The sequence below is a fragment of the Gambusia affinis genome, linkage group LG08 (assembly GCF_019740435.1).
Source record: "Gambusia affinis linkage group LG08, SWU_Gaff_1.0, whole genome shotgun sequence".
In the NCBI taxonomy this organism is placed as follows: Eukaryota; Metazoa; Chordata; class Actinopteri; order Cyprinodontiformes; family Poeciliidae; genus Gambusia; species Gambusia affinis.
Window position 1 is genome coordinate 5,549,884 of NC_057875.1, and position 12,442 is coordinate 5,562,325.

A 12,442-nucleotide genomic window follows, 5' to 3' on the forward strand; every position below is an offset into this window, starting at 1 on the left:
CAATCTCCCAAAATTAAGGAAACCAGCGCAGATAAATTGATGCACCACTAATGGAAATGAACACAAAACTTACTGGGTCTTGTATGTAAGAATGTTGTGAGACGAAAAAAGTTTAGATCTTCTGTAAAGGACAGAGGTCTGACTCGGATGAGAGTTTAGTGAAGTTGTTAGTTCTGTCCTTGGAAAGCTCTCATGTTTTCACTGGGTTTCATATCACCAGATGCAGAACTTACTCCCTGTCCTCATCAATACACAGACTGACCTCCTTCAGCAGGATGAATGACAAATCAATGTTTGGCTTTCCATGAGATCGTCTTTGATGAAGAGAATCAGCTAAAAAAAAAAACTCTGTTCCTACTCAGCATTTTAGTTACTTGGCAATTTATTCATGGACAGAAAAAAGCTGTAAAACTGAATGGGGTGCCTGGATAACAGAGTGTAATAAAACAATGCAGCTTCCATAAAACGCTTCAACGTGTTATTTTTCTGTTGACGACTTCCAGCGTCTTTCCCAGCCCAACAGTTAGCTGACATTCTGCTGCACTTACTAACAGCCAATAATTCATGAATTAATAAAGTTGTAAAGTTTAACCACTCATAGTAGTTCTTATTTTACTTGAGTTCAAGGGGAAAAAATATAGATTCAAGCAATAAAGTGACACAAGCAGAGTAATATTGTCTGTTTCCCTTCCTACTGACTGTTTAGGCCACATGTGTTAAACTCGAGGCTCATGGGCCAAATCTGGCCCACTGTAGGTTTTTATGTGGCCCTTTAGACTCCAAATTACATCAGTAAGTCCCTCCAGTTTTTAACAAATACACAAAATTCACACAAACTCAACAGATTCCCACATTTTTTCTGATTTTACTGACATTTTTACTCAAAATTGGTCAAAAACTTTGGGTTTAAGTGACCGCTGCCTCAGTCTTAATTCATGTAACGAAAAGTCCCATTTAACATCATACATTAGTGTAAACATCATAAAAATTCCTCCAGGAAGAAGATTAAGCATCAAACTAATTCATTTACTGAAACTTAAGGTCAACAACTTACCTGAGGAAAACAAAAACAATTTATGGGAAACAGGAGGATTGATAACAGAGTGAGTAACAGGAAACGGCAGAAACACAGGGATCTAACAAGGAACAGAATAAATTAAGGATCATATTCGCTGTGAGGGGTGATTACTGGAGCGGTTCAAAGCAGTTTTGATGAAAGCTAAAAAACCAAGGAAGCAAAACTTAAACCAATGCAAGATTTCTTATTAAAACTACAAAAACAACAAAGTCAGAGGATTAAAAAAGAATGAAACTAAAACTTACTGAGACTGAACATTTTTATAGAAATCAGTTCTCTTGCACTCCTGATGCTGACATTTTCCGTTTAATAATTCAACCTGCTGGTGGCAGTAGAGGCGAATCACTCTGTGAAGAACCATGTCTGTATATTTTATGAAAGCCTGTATATGGATGGTTGGTGGTTTTTGCTCCTTAGCATGAAGAGTTCCTGGTCTGAATCCCATAAGACTTCATTCCTCATGTGCAGCGATTCCTCGCTCTACTTGTGCTAAAATGGATTTCATGATGGTTTCATCCACTGAAATAAACTCTGTGCTGTAAAAGAACAACTTATCCAAGGCAGAATCTGATTCATTTAAAAGTACTTTTTAATTTTCTAATTGATGTTTAAAGGAAATTAGTTGAATCCCAGTTAAATTAGTTAATGTGACAAAATGTGTAAAAGTTAAGAGGGTTAACCACTTTTTGCAAATCCTCGGGAAGATTTCTTACATACATTTAACCTCCACCTATATTATTATCAGGTGTTTAATTTTAACACTATATCATAAAGTACAATTTAGATTAATTTACTGCATATGTAGTCTTCCAAAATAATACAAAATTAAAGCATTGATTCTGCGTTAATTCACATTCTTTCAATTCTGTAATTATTTTTAACTGTGAGATTTATGTCCAGGTTTCTGTACTTTTTGAACGTCATCTGAATGTAACTTAGTTTTTCTATGGGGATAATCTCCTGTTTCTTATACAAATAATCTGAAAACAGCTGTAATCTCTCTCCTCTCCTCTGCTTTGTGGCGCTGAAATTATTTTACTGTTGTAGACAAAACAACATAGCGAAACATCATTTCACAGATATTCACAACTGAAGCAACACTAAGCTGCTATTATTTAAAACACATAAATAAACACAAAAGCATCAAAGACATGAGAAAAGATACCATGTTCTGCTTGTTTCATCATATTCTAATCAGTTGGCAGCCCTAATGAAAACATTTAGAGCTAATTAACTAATTTCTTTCTTAATTAATTAATTGTGATTAATTCATGGCAACCCTGTGATTACTCAGATTTAAAATTGTAGCCATTCAGAGGATGATGTGTTGCAAAAACCTTTCTGTTTCTCTGCCTGCTGCAGTGTTTGCTTGTGAAGGATGGGAGAAAAAGTAGCCCACACATTATTCAGCGCTTACAGCGGTCTTCTCTCTTCTGCAGTGATGAAATATAACGTGAATGTTGCAGGCATGCATTCATTTCAGAGCATGAGTAGAAGCTTTATCAGTGTGAGAAATACCTCTCTACCTTCAGCTGATTCCTTCTGTTCTGCTCAACAGACATTTGTGCTCCAGGAGTCGGTTTGATCAATTACGTTTACTTTTATTGTACCAGATTGATGCACCGTGTTTTCTTTTCTTTGTACTTCCACATCTGTTCAGTTCAGGCACCTCTTACTGTTTCGACCCAGAATCAATTTGGATTAATCTGCTTTTAATTGCATCATTAGCATTTCTCAGACCTGTTGGCTCTGGAAATGAAGCATTCACTTTTCCCCCTCATGGGAAACTCCTCTGATTTAAAAACTATTATCTTGCATGCAAAAAATATAAAATGTACTCATTACTCAGGGTTTATGTGTTACATTGAAACCAAGTTTGATTTTAATTACTAATTTTCTCCCACTTCATAATACGTTTTGGCTGACGTACAGAGAGAATTTAATTAAAATGAAAGTAGGGATGCTATTGTTTCCATAAGAAGGGCAGCTTATACTGTAGGTGTTAAATCTGTAGCTCGTCCTATGAAAACAGTTTCCATTTGCATAAGCTTTTAAGTATCCTCAATTAGGTTATCTGTATGCAAGGTTTTCAGTGTAAATACAACTGATGTGCTTCTTCAACTTTTTTTAGTCACTTCCTGCAAAGGAGAAAAAGATAAGCTGCTTATTTGTCTGGATTGTTATTTAATGATCAATGCAAGATCAGATAAAATTATGGATTATTCTGGAAAGTAAATCCTTAAATATGGAAATGATTAAATGGACATGCAAATACTCAAGCTGGTAGAAGAAGACAGGCACATGTACAACCCTTATATGTTCGTCTCAGATCCAGTCTCCACCTCTCCTAAATTATTTTACCTCATAAGATTTAATTTTTTTACCTCATAACACCCAGATTTTCAGTACATTTAGGCTTGCAACAGACATACTCAGGTTTACCGTATTTATTCAAACAAAAGAGGAAATCAAGTTGGTGTTAATCTAGCAGCTTCTGCCCCTATACATTAAATAAGATACAATAAATAACCCTAAACAAACTACAAAACAATGGTTCCCAATGAGCAATGGAGCTAGTAGTAGTAAAATAAAACATAACTAAAATGTGCAAGATTAATAATGATAAAAGACAAAACTTAGCAAAACTACTCACTGTCTATGATTAAATGTGTGTAAAATGTATGTAATACTTGTAAAGAAAACACAGATCTGATCCTAATACACAACACAGTTATGATCAGTTCTACCCTGAACTGATGTTAAGCTCTTCACATGTTGATGTGAATAATAAAAAAATTTCATTATGTGCCATTTTTTTATCCAATTAATCAACTAATCATCAAAAATAATAGAATAATTGATGACTACAGTAGTAATTAGCTACAGCTCTTAATGTAAAGGAAGAAAATACATACCAGATAATACTGTTCAAATTTGATTACAGCAAAGTATTGACTCATCTGGTTTCAATAAATATTCATGCCTCCTTTTTCAGATTTCAGGAATACTTTTTCAGGACATGCTGTCTAGAAAACTGATATGTGGGTGAAAAGGTTCAGGCCATCTCCACAGAGCTCATTAGCCCTGAAAAGTATCGGCTGATTCTTGCTATTTTTCCAGTTGATTCCTGTTGTTATTGATTTTTTTTCTGCAGTGATGCTATTAGGAAGACTGCTGCCATCAAGTGAAAGAAATCTCACATTTTAGTTCTGCTCCATCCTCCTGTCTCGATGAGACCAAATAAAGAGGTCTCATTAAAGCTTTGCAAAGAATAGCTCATATTTTTAAAGTAATTAGGCAAAAGGGTAAAAAAGGAAAACAAAAGACGTGAAAGCTGTTTACCGTGATTAACTGAGGAGGCGGGATGTCTGCAAGCGAGCTGATAACAAGACCTTGGTGACTGCGAGGGTTTGGAGGTGTTTTAGTTATAAAACTACTGACCCGAGACGATTCTGAGGGTTGTGCTGAGCAGGGTGTTTATTCTCCTGTCTTCTTCGTTCAGCTCTGTGAGAAACAAACAGTGATGATGTTAGATACCACCGATTTCCTTTTTTGATCCAATACTGAGTAAAATTCAATACTGATCCAATACGATACTTTTATGCAAAAACACCTAACATGTCTGGGAAATCTAAAAAAAAAAAAAAGTGGTGAAATAAATTCAGTGTCTCTCACATAAATCTTACAACACAAGACAATTTATTTAATTGTGGTAGCAGCCTCATTTGTTATAGCCAAGCTATTTTAACAACAGCAGACAAATCTGACAAAATATGTGAGAATCGTGTTGCAAAATAATAAAAAGATAAAATTATTAAACTGAAATAAATCCTTGTAGGGGGGATGTAAAGAACTATTTTAGTAATTGAGTATTCTATTGATTATTCTTACAATTAATAGAGTAACCAAATAAAAATTGGTAAATTTGACCATTATTAGATATCACATCCCTAACAATTACTATTCTTTAGTATAAAAAAAATTAACCCATAACAATAATGACTACTTTTTAAGTTTAACCGGAGAAAAATTATTCAAAAATATGAAATTATATTCAATTTAATAATAAAGCAGAAGGATCACAGTTTTTAGTTTATGTATTAATCTTCAGTCAATTTAATAGATGAACTCTCTCTTTGCCCAGCCTTTTATAGCTTTGTGTCCATGACAGCGATGTATTTTGCTCTTGACATAAAAACACGAATGACAGATATGTACCGAAACAAATGCGCTCCGCCATCCATTTGTTGTGAGCCGGATGGCGGTAAATTTATTTTCCGGTTCGTCCGTAAAGCTACACTTTCGGACGAACCGCAAAGCGTTCGTCCGGCGCGTTCAGTCTATCCGCTGTAAATACACCGGCCGCGCTGTTCGCTGGCAACCGGCCACCAGGAAGCAGCACCGGGAGAAAAAGGCTGCCGTACTGCAGTCATAATGCCATTTACTTTAAGGATCTTATCGATACCCCGAAAACGATTTTTAAAAACCCCCCGGACATTATAATAAGTCAATGGAATCCCCCTCGGAACGAACTGAAAAATTGGACGTTATATTGCTAGCACTTAGCACTTAGCAACAACTCAGAGGCGGAAGTGAGAGCGATGTGCAACACAAATAATGAGCCGGCCGGAACACGGATTGCTAAATAAGAAAACATAATTTAACGAACCTTCGAGGCAGATAAAAATTTCCTCGAGGAATTTTAATAATCGAAGTATTCGAATCCTCCGAGGCCTAAATTCTTGTTTCACTATTTAATACTACAAGGATATGTTTGTTAATGAAACTGCAACAAAAGCATCCAACCTTTGCTCATTACTTTGGTATTCATTAGCCTACACTCTTACCAGATTGAATAAAAAGTAGTTTCCATCAAACCCGACTCTTTTAGAAAAAAATATTAATAATTTAATTACTTTCCAAAATGCTCGCGTGAAGATATTATCAATACTTCAAGTAAGTGAAGTATTGATAATCAATTTTAAAGCACAAAGGTTCTTAAAGAATCAATATCTAAGTTTCAGTTCTCACATCAGTAAGAAACAGCACAAGACTGGCTTGAATACAATCACAAGCAGTATCGTGTTTTCATATTTAATTGACTGCTTAGTGTCTCGATTTTCCTGAATTCCTATAAATAAACGTATAGCCTATTTATTGGAAAATAATAAAAAGCAAAAGGAGGCATGCAGCATGTGCTATTTCTGCTCCCTTCTTAAGTTACAAAAGAAATGAATGACAAAACACAAAATGGGATTTAAAGCTTCCTGTCTTCGAACAAAGTGGAGAAACACCTTGTTCCAGACAGCCCCAGTGGGACGGGAAGATGTCAGAAATCGGGTTTTGTAATACTGGCGCCTTATTGGCTGCGTCGTGATGGGGGTGGAAGAAGAGTGTCGTTCGTTTGACAAGTCTGAATGTGGGTGAAGACAAAGCACACATGCCGCCCCCATACATGCAAGCACCCCCCCCCCCTCCCCCCACTCCAGGAGCCCATGTCTCCTGATTCAATATGCAAATTTTACAAAGCATGTGCACACAACAATATTTATTTCCTCTCTGCACCTTTGTCTTTTGTCCTCTCACAGATGTCCTGCTTTTCTCATCCTCTGAAAGACCCCCATTATCTTGCAGCATTGCCCACCTCCATCATTGCTTCAGCTCAAATGTCACATGTTCCCATGAGAGGCCTGTAACCTGGCAAACATCAGCGAGATGGATGTCATAATAATGCATGGGAGAAAACATGGCCTGCGTTTTAATGTTTAAACACTCTCAATATTGCCTCAGCAAAATTATAAAGTAGGAGAAGAGCTAGACACTTAAAGAAATGTTCAGTATTTCTTAGAGAAGACAGAACTGGTTGCCTTATTACAGCTGCTCCTGGTTCTAAATGTGTTTTCATGTTGATTTGATTTAACAAATATGCCTTTTATTTAATCACGCACAAGCAAAAGCTCAAATCTACAGTATGATATGAAACTATTAAAACCCCAGAATGTTTTATATTTTGTCACATTACAACCAGAAACTTCTGTTTATTTTATTTTACTGGGTTTTTGTGTCATACATCAACATAATTCAGAGCATTGCTGGCAAATATAAGAAAGCTCTAATGCTAATTTATGTAAATTGTTAAATTTTCAGCTTTAAAATAATAAAGTTGAAAGTTAGGTATAATGCAAATTAGTCATTCTGTTTTTCTGTAGAAGAGCTTATTAAATTTAGCTAAATCTGAAAAAAAAAGAGTAAAAATCTCAACCAGCTGTAGTTCACACTCCAACCACTAGATGGTGGCAACGTGCTTCCAGTGTAATCATTCGTATGTTTGGAATATAAACTATCAGACTCCTTCACTGAACAGAATAAGGCAATTTGTGAAAGGAGTATATAAGTTTATATAAATTCTCCATTTAGGCCCCTTTACTTTGATACCCCTAAATAATGTTCAGCTCAACTAGTTGCCTTCAGAAGTAGCAAAGAGACATTTGCAACTTCTAAAGGCAACTGTATAGAAGGACCTTCTAAACAGTTCTAAACATTCATTTAATCATAATTGCACTTCAGAGGTTTGTCAGGGAACATTTGTTAATAAATTGGTCGTTAAGGAAACGAACAGAGAGGTAATTTGTAAACTTGTGCAGCGTTAGCTTGCAAATCAACATCCAAAGCTTTAAATGTCTCTTTGCTCAGTCAATCTAGCTGAGCAGAGAATGGAAAGAGTTGGTCTTAATTGTAGGTCTACCAAGAGCATTAGCAAGAAACTGGGTGGTCAGAGGAACACTAAAACTAAATGTTTTATGTGCAATGTGAGGAAGAAAATTTCCTGAACAGGAAAAAATGGTAATGGCAACATTGTGTTCGTTCTCACTGATTGTCTTCATGCAATCTCAAAAGTCTTGAGCTGCTTTGAGTTCCTATTTTGACAGATTTGCAGAGTGGGCAAACCTTTAGAGTCATTCACCAAAAGCTAAATTCACCTGCAAGCCAATTTATAATTTGTGCTTTTACAAAAACAAAAATATAGAGAGTACCTTTTCACAATAAAATACACAGAAGTTTGAGATTGTCATGTGACAAAATGTGATAAAGTTCAAAGAGCATGAATACTTTGAATAGAACTATTAAATATTAACCATCAAAGCTACTGTCTCCAGGTAAATTTTGTAATGACAACTTTCCAACTCAGGATATTTACGTTCTAAAATTTCACCTATTTTCCTCATTATATCTGTTTTATTCATCCATCTATCCACCTTCTAGATTCTCCTGAGTTCAGGAACTATTCTGAAATGAAAGAGCTTCTTTTCATTCTCGTGTTGGACATCTTTGTTAGAAATATTGCCCAAATAGCTTTTTGATAGAGCAACATTCAGGTGCAGCCCACTCAGCCACATTTCAGAAAAACGATCCTGATTCTCCCTCTGAGGACAGTCTTCATTTATCAAAACAGATGACGAAAGAGTGAAAGAGATCAGAGCGCAAACTGGGACACAAAGATATTTCCTTTTGGTCATGGCATCAAAAAATGATCCGAAAATATACATGTGCAAAAAAAACACCAAGATTTATTGCCACCTCCACCTGCAATTAACATATACATAGAGCTGTTTCACCCAGAGAAATCTATTTATGTTGCCATAGAGCTGCTCCATTAATGTGAGCCACTTTATCTCGCTGCCAACATCCAGCAAATCCTCAGTGGTATTTTCTGCAGCAGTAGAGCAGCAGCCCTTCACGAAACTGAGCAGCTTGTTTTATTAGCACCTGGATGATGTTACAAACTCAAAAAACACGCCATATATATATATATATATATATATATATATATATATATATATATATATATATATATATATATATATATATATATATATATATAGTTGCTTCAAATGTTATGCAAACTGTTAAAGCACAGAGTTGTCCATTTTTAGAAATGCACTGTAAAACATTTACAGGTGGTTTAACTTGAAAATGAAAGTCCTCCTGCTGCCTTGAAAATGAAATTTAATTCAACAAGAAAATTGTTTTGGTTTTAATTCAGAAATTAAAGTTTATGAAGTTGGGCTGCACAGTGGCGCAGTTGGTGGAGCTGTTGCCTTGCAACAAGTAGGTCCTGGGTTCGATTTCCGACCCGGGGTCTTTCTGCATGGAGTTTGCATGTTCTCCCTGTGCATGGTGGGTTCTCTCCGGGTTCTCCAGCTTCCTACCACAGTCCAAAAACATGACTGTCAGGTTAATTGGTCTCTCTAAATTCTCCCTAGGTGTGAGTGTGAGTGTGAATGGTTGTTTGTCTTGTGTGTCTCTGTGTTGCCCTGTGACAGACTGGCGACCTGTCCAGGGTGAACCCGCCTCTCACCTGGAACGTTAGCTGGGGATAGAAACCAGCAACCCTCCTGACCCCATTAGGGACGAAGGGTGAATAGAAAATGGATGGAAGGATGGAAGTTAATCTTGAATTGTGAGTTTTAACTTAATGCTGCAATTTAAATAATTATTATTATTCCACAATATGGAATGAAAAAACTGCCCTCACCCAGTTAAAGAGCCACATTTTTCTATTATTTTACTCACCATATCAAGTTAAAATAAATACTTATTTTACTTTAGAATAATTAAAATTTTTGTTTCAAACTGCAGGAACAAAATTTGTGATCTGATAATGAATTTTATTAAACATCCCAATGAATTCAGCTCAGAAACATTTAGTGTGAACAGGACATTATCCTCAAGCTTTGCTAACTGAGAATTGCATTAAAATGAACATTTGCCTTCATAAAACACAAGAGTCAGATCAATGTAACGCACTTCCATCTCAGGAGACAAAAACATGCCGCTAAGCATTCTGGGAAATAGTTCCCACTGCTGTCTTTTCCTTCTTTCAGTTTTTTTAAGTGTTAACCTAAAAACTCTGGTTTATTCAACTCTTGGAGGTTTGACTAAATTAATAAAATGTTAACACAACTTACTGCTGTAAGTTTATCTTTCACAAACTCACATTTAGGTTCAAAATCTGAAACTGGATAAATTTATTTAACTTGAAGAGTAAAAGATAGTAGACACAACTAAATATGGCCTAAATGTTTTACAGTGTAAGAAATTGCTAGACTGTTTTATTTTTCTCACTTTGTAAAACTGTCAAGACCCCTTAACTAAAGATCCTTGGCTCAATCTGGACGGTTTGTGAGATAATTAACAAGGGAAAAGTATCGTCACGTTCAGTTAACCTACACGGCCTCCCCTACACAAGCTTTATCTAAAATTAGGAGGTAAAAACTGCACGCTGTGATTTATTGCATTGTGGGCAGGAGAAGTGGCTTCGCATTTCATCTTCTGTTTATTCATCTCTTTAGAGTTTCTAGTCAACCAGTGCCAGTGATCTCTGTTACAGGTCCACACTAAAACCTCGCCAAACAAAAACAACAAATCAAAAATCGTTTATTACATTTCTTTGCCTTTACACAATTGATGAATAAATAACTTACATTTATATGGTTCAAATATAACACATTAATCAAACAAATATAACAAAAATATTAAGTGTCTTTGCACAAAGTATGGCGTCGGTATTGTCGACACCACCTTAAATTTTACTTTGTATTGGATCGGAAAGAAAATCTGTTGTATTGAACAGCACTACTATTTCACTGACATTTTGGCGCTTTCCCATTTGGATTGTATGGTGTCATAAAAGGGGTGACAAAAGTGGTAAACAAAATATTGTTCAAACTATTAGTAACATACAGAGTGAGTATTTGAAATGTAAACCAAAAATGTAAATATTAAACATGACATCGAGCTAATCAATGTAGCTGATTCTAACCTTATTATGTGGAATACCAGCCATTTCTAGTCACACATGTTAATAGGAATGTCATGACATATCAGTATCAGGTCCCACATCTTGCATCTTTTGATTTAGCCGTCTGACCATGGAAGATCAAATTAAGGAAGGTCCATAGCAGATGAAAACATGCCAGGAATTATCTGGATACACAAACTAGTATTGTCTCTGCAATTGTTACAAGTGTTACATGTCAACTGTTTAAATATTAAATTATAATTTCCAGTACAGTCTGTCAACTGTACAAGCATATAAGTTAATGTTTTTTTTTTTTTTTATTGACAGTAACACAAGGGCTTCCATTTGGTTATAGACTGTTTTAATTATCTGAAGAGATTTTGTTAAGTAAGCGGTTTCTTTTTTTGTGCTTAAAATAAGAAAATTTTACTTGGATAAAATAAGTTCTAGACTTGAAGTTTGCTTTATATATTGATATTCTAGTTTCTAGTATATATTTACTCATAATAAGTAATATTTCGGTAGTATCAAGCTTTTATATCTTACTGAGATAGTTAAGTAAGAAAAATATTCTGACATAAAAACATCTTGGTAAGAAAAAATAGCTTGTCAGAAAGAAAACAAGCATAAATCTCCTTAATTTAAGATATTTAATCTTACTAAGATTTCAGTTTTTGCAGTGTGATTTGTGTTTACGCGTTTTTCTGTGCGCACTTGTTTTTGTTTTACGGTAACAGCAGGCACATTTGTTCCCGCTCACTGCTGTGTTGTATTACGGCAGTGTATTGTTTGCTGCCTCTGACTGAAAGCACGGAGCGCCTCCACGAGCTTCCCCACTAACTGCTCACCACGCTCCCGGTGAACACGGCTAACGTTCCCGTCGATCAAACTCCGGATCCCGCCTCGCTCCCCGCCGTAAGTTACTCTTTTTCACATTCCGTTTGTTTTCGCCGTGTCTATCGCTCTATTGACGTCAAACTGCACTTTTAATTTGTGATGCTTCGCGCTTTGTTTCGTCTCCGTCCATATCTTTGTGGTTAAATATTAAACTGCTCCCTTTAAAATGTAACTAATACGGGATGTTTGTGGCTGGAAAGTCCTTTAAAGGTGGTTTTATTTGCATCAGGTGCTCAGAGTTGTTTTGCTCATGATTTTTTTTAAAAATGGAAAGTATCAGAGTAACACAGCTTAGTGATGGAACTTAACCGAGAGCAGTGAGGCTCCGTTTGATTTTTCTGAATATCAGTAGCAGATTGTCGATAATTACCAACACACACAACACGGACCATGTTCTCCACGGTGCTATTTTTATAGCTTTGCTCTGAATAAACGCCTGTGCCGCCTCAACCCCCCACTCCACCCAACAAGTGTGAAGTTATAATGGAGCCAAGATAAAAATGTTACCCGGGGTACTCATCATTTTCATGCCCAATTAAAGTCTTTTCTCTCTTCTGCTTCATTTTTAAATGTGTGGCTTAAAAGATGAAAATAACCGAGTTTGCTAGTGCAGTAAAAACTAAAAATAAATCCGAATACTAACTACTTTTTATCTGATTCATGGT

General features: G+C 35.8%; 1 protein-coding gene across 2 annotated transcripts in view; it reads left to right on the plus strand.

Annotated features, from left to right (window-relative positions):
• Positions 1 to 11,651: 11,651 nt before the first annotated feature.
• tp53i11b (tumor protein p53 inducible protein 11b) overlaps positions 11,652 to 12,442 on the plus strand; it is a 44,218-nt gene continuing 43,427 nt past the window's right edge. Inside the window, exon 1 of one of the 2 annotated variants that reach the window (XM_044126019.1) lies at positions 11,652 to 11,795. The gene's annotated coding sequence lies outside the window, so the exon portion shown is untranslated. The remainder of the gene's footprint in view (positions 11,796 to 12,442) is intronic. The other variant, XM_044126018.1, reaches the window with a different exon arrangement.